The sequence below is a fragment of the Astyanax mexicanus genome, unplaced genomic scaffold, assembly GCF_023375975.1.
Source record: "Astyanax mexicanus isolate ESR-SI-001 unplaced genomic scaffold, AstMex3_surface scaffold_35, whole genome shotgun sequence".
NCBI lineage: Eukaryota > Metazoa > Chordata > Actinopteri > Characiformes > Acestrorhamphidae > Astyanax > Astyanax mexicanus.
In genome coordinates this window covers 457,837-469,459 of record NW_026040045.1, presented here as the reverse complement: position 1 = coordinate 469,459, position 11,623 = coordinate 457,837, and the positions used below count along the sequence as shown (strand labels likewise).

The window sequence follows — 11,623 nt, the reverse complement described above, 5'->3', positions numbered from 1 at the left end:
TCCGCGTTTTCAGATACACCGTATATTCGGACATTATTTCTTCAGGAACGACCTTCCAGGTCTGTCAGTTTAGCCTGCAGCGCTCGCTGGTTTTTGATTAATTGGGTTAGGGAATCTTTAATGCCGATATCCCATCTCTTTGCCTCCTCCATCCTTCTCTCCACTTCCCTTTCTCTCCACGCCCATATCGGCGTCCGATATGTTCTGGTTAAGTTCAGTAGACATTTCGTCCAACTGTACCTTCAGGTCGAGTCTAAAGCTGGCTCAAAACTCAGAGCTCGTTTCTCATGTCCGCTTTCAATTCACCTCTGTCTGCCCTCATTATCCCCGTCGCCCTTATCTCCCGGCCATGTCTCCATCGTGGAGGTCTGTGACACTTTTTAACATCTCGTTTTCCTGGATTTATCCCCACGCATTGTCCTTTCAATAGTCCAACATATAAAGAGGAGTCCTTGGATTTGGGGGATTTATTAGGCCGATACCTGGAGCCTGGACCTGGACCTTGAGCCGCCGGAAGTCCATTTTGTGAGCTTTTCATATGTCATACTGACACCAGACTTTGCAAGTTGGAACATCTCCCAGTATTTATCAGAAGGTTCTCTTTTACCAAGTTCTTCACCCCTACATAACATTGATTTACACAAAAACAAACCAAGAAACATGAATTTCATAAGCTTTAAAAAAAACCCTTTTTTTATATCTAGGGAATTGGAGTATGACACTTACTTAAAAATAGTATGATACTTGCTTACCTCTCTGTTACTTCAGGTGTCTCTGCTGAGTAATTCTGCAGGAGAAGGCCTTGCTAAGAAGTTGGTGTGCCAGGGTTCTACAGCTGTCTTCACATTAAACAATTGTCCTCAAATCTTGGTAGTCACATACACTGCCTCCTTTCGACCTTTTCTGTGATTCTTTAGCTTTTCATTTTTGCACGTCTTTCTTCTGGAGTGTTGTTCTTCATGCAGACTCTTCAGATGTGTTGCCAACGTCTCCTGTAGCTTCATACAAATAAGGCAATGGACAAAAGTGTCTATCAGGCTTTTAGCCTTTCCTAGAAGAGCGAAAGAGATAAAAACAGAAAATAGAGAATATGTAATTAAGAAGGGGGAAAAAAAATCAATCAAGACCAATTTTCCCTTACACACTGGATTAATCTGATTTTGGAACTCTTATGTAAAATCAGATGCTACTCTGGTCTTCTGCTGAAAGCTTGCTCTAATCTTCATCTTCTACACTTTTCTCTGTTTTCTTCTTTTACTCTCTTCACACTTACTAATCCACTTTTAGTCTGCTTCCTCTTTGCTCTACACACCTATTAATCCACTCTGTCTACTTTTATAGACTTTTTCCTCAGGTTTGCTGGATTAGCTGTTTGCTGCTGCAGTTTGTTTGTTTAAGTTTTTAATTTCAACTGAAACAAGGTGAGTGCTTTTTCTCCATGGCTTCTGCTCAGGTTTACACCTGTTTAGAGTGTGGCATGTATAGCTTAGATCCCTTATCCACCAATACTGGTAACAATAGTGGTATTTGTACTAAGTGTGAGATAGTTAGCACCTTGGTGGATAAGGTGAATAAGTTAGAGCTGCACGTCCGGGGTTTAATAAGAGATAGACAGCAGGATTCACTGTTAGCAGCCCCGGGTGTCTCAGGGAGAGTTAGTACCCCCTCGACTCCGGCCTTAGAGCCCTCACAGCGGGGCGAATGGGTAACGTCTCGGCGGCATAGTCGAAAGGCTAAGGCTAATGCTACCGCAAAGGCCACAGCCAGCCCACCTGAACACCACGCTCCCCCAGTTCACGAGTCAAACAGGTTTGCCCCGCTCAGTGAAGCGCCAACTGAGGAGCCTGTTAAAGGTACTCTGGTGATAGGAGACTCTATCGTCCGACACGTGAAATTAGCTACTGCTTTAGGGGCACCAGCGGCAACAGTTACTTGTTTACTGGGAGCCAGAGCACCGGACATTAGTGGCAACCTTAGGCTGTTAGGGAATAGGAGATATTCGAGGGTAGTAATTCATGTAGGGGCCAATGATATTCGTCTGCGGCAGTCTGAAGTAACTAAGGCTAATATTAAAGAGGTGATTAAACAGGCCCAGACGCTGTCCGAGGAGGTAATCTGCTCTGGCCCCATCCCAATGAGGCGTGGTGATGAAGCTTACAGCAGGCTTTCTTCGCTGAACCGCTGGATGTCCAAGTGGTGTGCAGAAAATCATGTGGACTTTATAGATAACTGGCTACAGTTTGAGGGCAAGCCTGGTCACAACAAGGTACAAGGCACAGGAAATCACAGTGATTTTGACAGGTGACCTTTCACCCTGTAATGACATGATCAATCTAAAACATGTCAGATGTCATGGCTACCGGCCTGTCCCACTGTTGTTATTTATGTTGAAACAATGTCCCCATTGACAATCCTCAAGTGATCCAATTACAATTACAATGGGGGATTGTAATGGATCCTTTAATAGTATTGAAACAGATGTCCTACTGCCTCACAAAATGTGCTCCCATCACATTCCTGTCATCTCCGGTACGCACAGAAGGCGTAAAAACACACATAGGCGCCAGGACCATACTAACCTGCGTCCTCTTAAGCAAGCCACGCCCACTACTACCTCATTCTCTGTTGGGCTGTGGAACTGCCAGTCGGCTGTTAATAAAGCAGATTTCATCGCCTCTTATGCAAATCATCTCTCACTACAACTACTGGCTCTGACTGAAACCTGGATTAAACCTGAAAACACTGCTACTCCGGCGGCACTTTCAAATAATTATTCCTTTACCCATACTTCTCGTCTCTCAGGACGAGGAGGTGGAACTGGCCTATTGCTCGCGAATGGCTTAAAATACACTCCACTATTACCTGCAAACTCATACAACTCGTTCGAGTATCATGCCACACTGGTTAATACTCCATCAAAACTTACTGTCGTTGTCATCTACCGTCCTCCTGGACAAATGGGCGAGTTCACGCATGAACTTGACATGCTACTGTCTTCTATCCCCGAGCAAGATTGCCCCATGCTCATTCTAGGGGATATGAACATCCATCATGAGTAACAGCTTCAGACTTCTCATCCCTCATGCAGTCTTTCGATCTGGAGCAGGTCCCCAGCCCCCAACACATAAAGCTGGCAAACATCTAGACCTGATCTTCACTCATAACTGTGACACCGACTCTTTAACTGTCACTCCTCTACACCTCTCAGACCACTTCTTCATGCAACTCAACGTTCGCATTTCGAAAAAACCCACGGCTACTCTTACTATGGTCTCGTTCCGCCGAAATCTTCGAGATCTCCCAGCAGACCAGTACTCCTCGCTGGTGACTGACAATATGCCTCCATTAGGCTCATTTTCATCACTCAATGTTAATGATGCCACTGATACTCTTTGCTCCACATTAAGCTCCTGTTTGGACGACCTCTGTCCTCAAACATCTCAAGCCATTAAACCAAGCAAACCGCAGCCATGGCTCAAAAATGACACGCTCAGGGAACTACGCTCCAAACTCAGAGCTGCTGAAAGAAAATGGCAAAAAAAAGCAAAACCAGACAGACCTAAAAAACTACCAACTGCTCCTGGCTTCTTTTTCAGCCAGCCTCACTGCTGCTAAAGCTGAATTTTATCACAAAAAAAATCAGCTCCCTCACAGACTCCCGGAAACTATTTGCTACATTCAAAACACTACTCAACCCTCCACCTCCTCCTCAGGCTACCTGCCTTATGGCTGAAGCTCTTGCCTCATTCTTTACTGGGAAAGTGGCAGCTTTCAGCAGACAGTTTACTGATGCGACATGTAGCAGTCCTACATCATGCTCTGGTGCCCGGTATCCCTCTACCGAAGGCGTTGCGCTCTCCTCGTTCGCTCCTCTCACTGAGAACGAGACACTGGCTCTCCTAACGCGTAGCCGTCCTACTACGTGTCCACTTGACTCGATTCCTTCAGACCTTCTGCAAACCATTGCACCTGCAATCATTCCGGCTATCACTCACACGATCAATGCCTCTTTAACTTCTGGTGTGTTCCCGACTGCTTTTAAACAAGCACACGTGACACCACTGCTTAAAAAGCCTTCTCTCAACCCCGCCCAGGTTGATAACTACAGACCGGTCTCACTACTGCCTTTTATTTCTAAAACATTAGAAAGAGCAGCTCTCAATCAAGTCTCTGGCTTCCTCACCCAAAATGACCTCCTGGACCATAACCAATCTGGTTTCAAGAAAGGGCACTCTACTGAGACGGCTCTGTTGTCTGTGACAGAAGCGTTAAAAACTGCTAGAGCTGCAGGACAGTCCTCAGTGCTCATTCTGCTGGACCTCTCGGCTGCTTTCGACACAGTCAATCATGACTTCCTCCTAACTATACTCTCGAACATGGGGATCTCAGACAATGCGCTGTCATGGTTCAGATCGTACCTCACTGGGCGCTCGTTCAGGGTGTCATGGCAAGGACTGCTGTCCCCAGCCCACTCGTTACCCACTGGGGTTCCCCAGGGTTCGGTACTGGGACCTCTTCTCTTCTCAATATACACCACCTCTCTAGGTCGGGTTATCCGCTCACATGGTTTTTCCTACCACTGCTTTGCTGACGACACTCAGCTATACCTGTCGTTCTCACCAGATGATCACTCAATCTCTGCACGAATATCACAGTGTCTCTCAGACATATCCGCATGGATGAAGGAACATCACCTCCAACTAAACCTCTCAAAGACTGAACTTCTGGTCATACCAGCAAAACCTTCTATTCAACACAACTTTGCCATAACCATCGACTCTCTCTCTCTCTCACCGACAAAGGTTGCTAGGAACCTGGGTGTCATGGTTGATGACCAGCTTCTCATGTGGCCTCAGTTGCTCGATCCTGCCGCTTTGCGCTTTACAACATCGGAAAAATTCGACCGTTTCTGACGCAACAGGCCACCCAACTCCTGGTACAAGCAGTCGTCATCTCACGCCTCGACTACTGCAATGCCGTACTAACTGGCCTCCCGGCCTGTGTAGTAAAACCACTCCAAATGATCCAGAATGCAGCAGCACGTCTGGTCTTCAACCAGCCAAAACGGGCACATGTCACTCCGCTGCTCATTGAGCTCCACTGGCTACCGGTTGCTGCTCGCATCAAATTCAAAGTGCTTACAATCGCCTACAAGGTGATGACAGTACAGCTCCTTCCTACCTGCACTCACTCCTGAAGGCTTACGCTACCTCCCGGCCGCTGCGCTCCTCCAATGAACGTCGCCTCGCTTTGCCAAACATTCACACAAAGCAATCCAGACTGTTCTCATACAGAGTTCCCCAATGGTGGAACAAACTACCTTCCACTACCAGATCAGGAGAATCTCTCGCTATCTTTAAGAAACTCCTGAAGACAGAGCTCTGCAAAGAGCACCTACTCTCCTAACACCTCTAACAAACTAACTAATTCTAACCTCATCTTCTTCCTCTTCTCTACTCCTCTATCCCATTATTTCCCTCTGACCTCCTTAAGGCCCTATCTATAGATGCTTTATTTTAACTTCTATTATTTTTGTACTTAACCTCTTCTATTATTCGCACTTCAATATTGTAAGTCGCTTTGGACAAAAGCGTCTGCCAAATGTAATGTAATGTAATGTAATGTAATGTAATGTATGTGAATTAGAACTTTAACGATGGTGACCTGGAGGAGGATCTCGAAAATTTTCGACATCTTTCCAAGGCGGTGGATCTGACTTTCAGGAAAATTCTCTATGTGACTAGACGTGGTTCAAACAGTCAATGTAAGAGTGTTCAGTCATTGTATAAAAACGTTTGAATTTGTTAATGAATCATTGTGCTTTGTTACTCAATAAACATGTCTAGAAAGAGAACCAATAGTGAATACTTAAATTAAGCTAAAAGGTTTAAAATTACTGTAGCGGGTAGAACTGTGGGGAAGATTTTAATTAATATTTCCTAGTGTTGCCCTATAGATTCCACTAGGTGAGGTGTAGAGGGGAGGACTCTTATTTTGACAGTCCCTGATGGGTAGAGCAGGACCTCACGCTGCGTATAATCTCACGGAACCATAGATTCCTCTAGGTAGAGGGGAGGACTTTTATTTTGATAGCTACTGATTGGCAGAACAGGATTCTGCGCTGCTTATAGTCTCGCGGGACCAGCACGAAGTAGCGTTTGGTCTCGTGGCGGCAGGTACAAGCTCCGGTCGGAAAGCTCCAGCTCGTGGGAAAGCTGCTTTAAAAGAACTCTGTGGGAGATAGTTTTATTGTGCTTACTGACTGGAAAGGACTAAAGGAACACCTGGAGGGTGTATCTAGGGGCACTGTGTGTGCGTGAGAGGAATCCATAGTTGAAGCAGGTATGGGTTGTTTTTAATATTGTATTGTGGTAGTTTGAATTACAGTGGACTTTACTAGATTTAGGTGGTGTACTGGACATAAATATTAAAAGTTTATTAAGCTTACTAAATTTTCAGTATATTAAAAGAAAGTTTGTTTTATCTTAGTGAATGTGGGAGTTCCAGGAATCAGCTGGGGGTGTGTAGCTGCTGAGTGGTGGGTAAAGTTTGCTTTACTGAATTACTGTATGTGGAAGAGGTAGCTAACTGTGTGTTTATGCTTTTATATAGCGTTTGTATTGATGCTGAAGGTGCTGTGAAGGAGATTGAGTTCTGGCTTCCGCATTTACGACTGATTGGTATGTATTATCTGACTGGACACTTTATTTATGCAGTAAAAAGTAACTAATACAGTCAATGAGTGGAGTGGCTAACTTTTATTTATGTTTTAGGAGTGACCGAAAAAGGCCAATGATAGTAGCCACTGTTTTTCTCTCAAAATCTTCTCTTACATTTTCCCCCGTGTTTTAGGATTGTATCTTTACATCTAAATATTTTTTTGAGTTTAAATTAAAATAAAATTATGGTTTTAGTGATTTAACATAGGCTTTTGGCCCATGGTTGCCCTACTTCCTCATAGAACCATTATCTGGTGCCTTCCAGTACAGCTTCAACGTGCACATTAACTTGATTTATGGGAAGTAACTGGTCCTTTTGATTTAGAGCTTCAGCCCCTTATTGATATATTTACTTTGTAGTGTTATGGTTTTGTGCACATTTTAATTTGAGTGTATTTCGCTTTGTTTGCAGTGTGGTTTATTATTATTATTATTATTATTATTATTATTATTATTATCATTATTTTCTTCGTTTTGGGTTTTCTTTTATTTATTTTGTGTGCTAATTAATTGGTGGCTTGAAGCCTGACTTAATCGGCAAATTTACTAAATCCTTCAGTGTTACCAAGTGAAAGTACATAGACTATTGAGATCAGTGTTATAGCCCAGATTGAAGCCTGATTTAATAGAAGAATTTATTAAATCCTTAAGTGTTACCAAGTGAAAGTACTTAGATAATTGGGATCAAATTATAATACTCGTGAAGTCTTATATTGGGTGATTTTATGGGAAACAGTGATTTGTATGAGTGTCCTGAAAGAAATGTCTAAATTGTTAATCCCTTGCTGTGGTCAGTATAACCACTAGCGTTTTAAGAGAAGGTGATTGGTCTGGTTTAATGTATCTGTTTTAAACAAAATAATAAATGTGTTCTGTAAACCTCAGCCTCATTCCTTTCCTGTGTGCCTTATTCCATTTTTATTGAGTGGGTTTATAAAACATTCCAATATAAGGTACCCAGTGGTCACATTACATCTAATTCAGAACCTGATGTAAACTTACAAAACACACACAGTCAGCATGGTATTTTCCACAATCTAAACCAAAGTCTAACTCGACTTCAGAATGAACCTATTATTCGCGGTTAACCAGCTTTAATGAAAGTTTAGCTGTAGTGTCAGATGACGGTAATGTTTCTCATCAATCTGCAAAAACATCTCAAAACATATCAAAAGAACCACCAACTGATTTTTTACACAATCTAAACCAAAGTCTGACGAGACTTCAGAATGTAATGGGTAACGTAAATCAACATTCACAAAATTTGTTAACCAGGGTTAATCACGATAGTGAGAATGGCCAGTCGTCCTACAACAGTAAAGATCAAATGGAAAACTCGCATTCACCTAATGGTGAAAGACATAACATACAAAATGAAAACACGGTTGATGCTCATTTATGTAACCAAGCAAGGAACGATTTACAAGATCAAAGAGTAGATCAAATGGGGGATGATATCCAAGGTCAGTTAGATGTTCAAATAGGAGACGGATTAGAAGATCAAATAGATCCGTATCTTCACGTTAACTGAGTTCAGATTTAACGCTACCGAAATTAGAAGGCCCCTGAATTTCTCCTCACTGGGAAACGTGGATTCTTTCAAAGAATTTCACAACTACGTGTTGGAGGTTTTTCACCAGATGGTTGGTGTAGCTAATGGTTACATTAGAGCCGGGGACGTTGTGTGTGTTAAAATTAAAGGAGATTCACTTCGTCACGCTTTGAAGTAAACGATGGTGAAATTAATCCCAACGAAATCATTGACATGATAGAAAAAAGCATGCAGAGGAAATTTGAAATTCTTTCCGATGAAACTTTACAAATATTGATTATAATCGTACACCCGCCTAGCGGAAGCGCGCGAGTCAAGTGTGCAGTTTGTGCAGCAAAAATATAAACATCTGTATATTTTTCAAAACAACAACAATCTCTGCTTTTCTCTAAACGTCTGCAAACTACTGAATCCTGATCTAAGTGATCAAATAGAATAAAATGCAAAGGGGTTACAAAACGATGTAGGTTTGTCGGAAAATGACGCGGTGAGCTTTGCTGACATTTCATAGTTTAAACAAAAACTGAACTGCAAAATCGTGGTGATGAACCGGAACGCTGACAAAGAAGGCTACTCATTTTTCAAAAAAGTAACACCTCAAAGACAATACCCTATTTTTATTTCTGCATGAGAACCATTATAACGGCCTGAAAAACCTTAAGGGAATCTTGGGCACGTCGTACACTTGCCCGTACTGCTATGCGGGGTTTAACAATAGGATTCATCATAAATGCGACTACTAATGCAACGTTTGTCTCAATAACAATTGTCCCAAGCGTCCTAAAAGCACACTACAGTGTAAAGATTGTTTAAGGATTTATAGATTTTCTTACTGTTTTGAAAAGCACAAGGCTGAGGACAAAAAAGGTGTGAAAGCAGATTCTACTGTGTAGAATGTAACACCGTACAGGATGTGAGAAAAGGGTCCAGAGAACACGACTGTCGAACAAACCAACCAAGCGGCGCTAAAATATATTCTGACATAGAACACGAATGCTTTATGCCACCGTTAGAACGTGAAAAGTTGGACCTAAAATACATTTTTTACAATTTTGAATCCAATCAAGAGTCAGGAAATCACGTTGCAAATGATATGTTGTCAAACCTCCAAAGTTTGGACGGCTGAAGGAACCAACTGTTTCCGCATTCTTTGAATTGTATCGTAGGAAGAAATACAAAGGCTACACATTCATTGCTCACAATGCTAGAGCTTATGATTCCTACATACTGTTGAATCATTCGGTAAAGGAAGGAATTGCTCCCAACATCATCGCCCAAGGTGGTAAAATCTTGTGTTTTAAAGATGTAAAGTTCAAAGATTAATCGATAGTCTCTCGTTTCTCCCTATGAAACTCAGCATGATTCCCAAGGCTATGGGTTTCGTCAATCAGAAAAAGGGGGATTTTCCACATTTCTGGAATACTCAAGAAAACCAAAACTACGTAGGTCCGTACCCGGAACCTAAATACTACGGCGTTGACAGCATGATAAAAAAAGGAGAGGTTTTTTTTTTTTTAATGGTACAACTGTCTGGCAAAGTCTTTCACTTTAGAAAAGAGTTGGCTTATTGTTGCATAAATGACGTTAGTATTTTACAGAGGGGGTGTATAGCTTTCAGGGAGGAAATCCTGAGCAGTAGCGGTGTAGATCTGTTCAAATGCATCACCATCGCAAGCGTATGTCTGAAAATATTTAGAACTTTGACTTTGACACTTTTTTTTTCACTTTGACAGAGAATACGTTGGGTTTACCACCGGTAGAGGATTATCTAAGCAGGCAAAAGTCCTCTCAAACTCTGCCTTTCTGCCTCTTGAGCACCTCTCAGACACGCTCTCCATGAGGGTGAAACCAAAATAGGAAACTATTTTTTTAGACGGTTACTTTACGACAGGAAAACTCGGAAGGCGTTTGAGTTTTTCGGGTGCTTCTTTCATGGCTGTGATAAATGTTTCCCTTCGAACATCAGAAACCCTCTTAGTAAAACCGGTCAAACCTTTGAAGACATTCGACAACACTCTTAGCAGAAAATACATATTTTGCAAAACACTTACAAACTAAATGTTACAACAATCTGGGAACATACATGGAACGAAATGAAAAGGTCAGATCAGAATGTGAAGTCGTTCCTCGAGCAGTTTGACTTTTCGTAACGTTTGAAACCGAGAGAGGCTCTTGTTGGCGGTCGCACAAACGCATTGCATTTACATTATGTAGCTGAACCCGGTGAAAGAAATTGACTACTACGATTTTACATCACTTTACCCCTTTGTAAAAAAGACAAAGAATTACCCTGTAGGTCACCCTACCTTCATCTTTCGCAATTTCCAACCATTGGAAAATTATTTTGGTCTGACTGAAAATCCTACCCCCTAAGGGACTATGGGCTCTTACCAGATTTACTAAACCTGGTAAAGCTAATGTGTTTACAGGGATATTTACTACCACCTACGCTATATTCGAACTGTACAATTTGATTGAAAGGCTGCAGCAAAAATGTCTCTACACAGATACGGACTCTGATTTTCAAAAGTAAGAATGGCAATTGGAGTCCTCCCTAGGGGGAGGACTAACGAGCGAGTTGAATCATGGTGATCAGATTGTTGAATTTGTTAGCGCAGGGCCTAAAACCTACGGCTATCCAACTCTTGCGGGTAAAACCGTGATGAAGGCTAAAGGGATAACCTTGAACCACACCAATTCTGAGCTCGTGAACCTGGACTCTTTGACAAGGTTGGTCGATAAAAATGTGACAGACCCAAACTCTACACTGTAAAAACGAAAAAGTTCTCAAAATATTAAGTTTTTAAGAAAGTTGAGCCAACTAATTATTTCTTGTTAAGATAATTAATTTTTCATAATTTACATAAAATTTGAATTTTAAGTTTCACATACTTTGAATTACAGGTTATTAAAATGTTGACCCAGCTCCTTATTTCTTGTTCAGATTATTCATTTTTCACGTTTATATAAACTTCAAATTTTAAGTTTTATACACTATGGAGCGGTTTCCCAGACAGGGTTTAATTTAAGCTAGGCCTTAATCTGGAATGGTTAATCATGTCTTTAAAAAGGGCTTTCTGAAACACAGATTAACCACTGATTACTAACACCTGGACTATGGAGTCCTGAACTAAAGTAATCTAGCTTAATTCAAACCCACCTGTGTTAGTCTGAATTAGCTGGGGCACAGTTGCCTATAAAACATGGAATGGACCCAGAAATGCCTAAAACAACATTGAACTGCAGAGAAGAGAGTTCGATCAAAAAACTATACTGAGCATGAGAAAACTTTGTTAAAGCAAATAGTTTTAAGATAGCCGGTTATTGAAGATAAACAACACACATCATCTGC

General features: G+C 41.8%; 1 long non-coding RNA gene across 1 annotated transcript; it reads left to right on the top strand.

Annotated features, from left to right (window-relative positions):
* Nucleotides 1-5,917: 5,917 nt before the first annotated feature.
* On the top strand, nt 5,918-7,603 carry LOC111191482 (uncharacterized). Its single transcript, XR_007430070.1, has 2 exons — nt 5,918-6,342; nt 6,490-7,603. It is a non-coding gene; the product is annotated as an uncharacterized LOC111191482 (long non-coding RNA).
* Nucleotides 7,604-11,623: the final 4,020 nt, after the last annotated feature.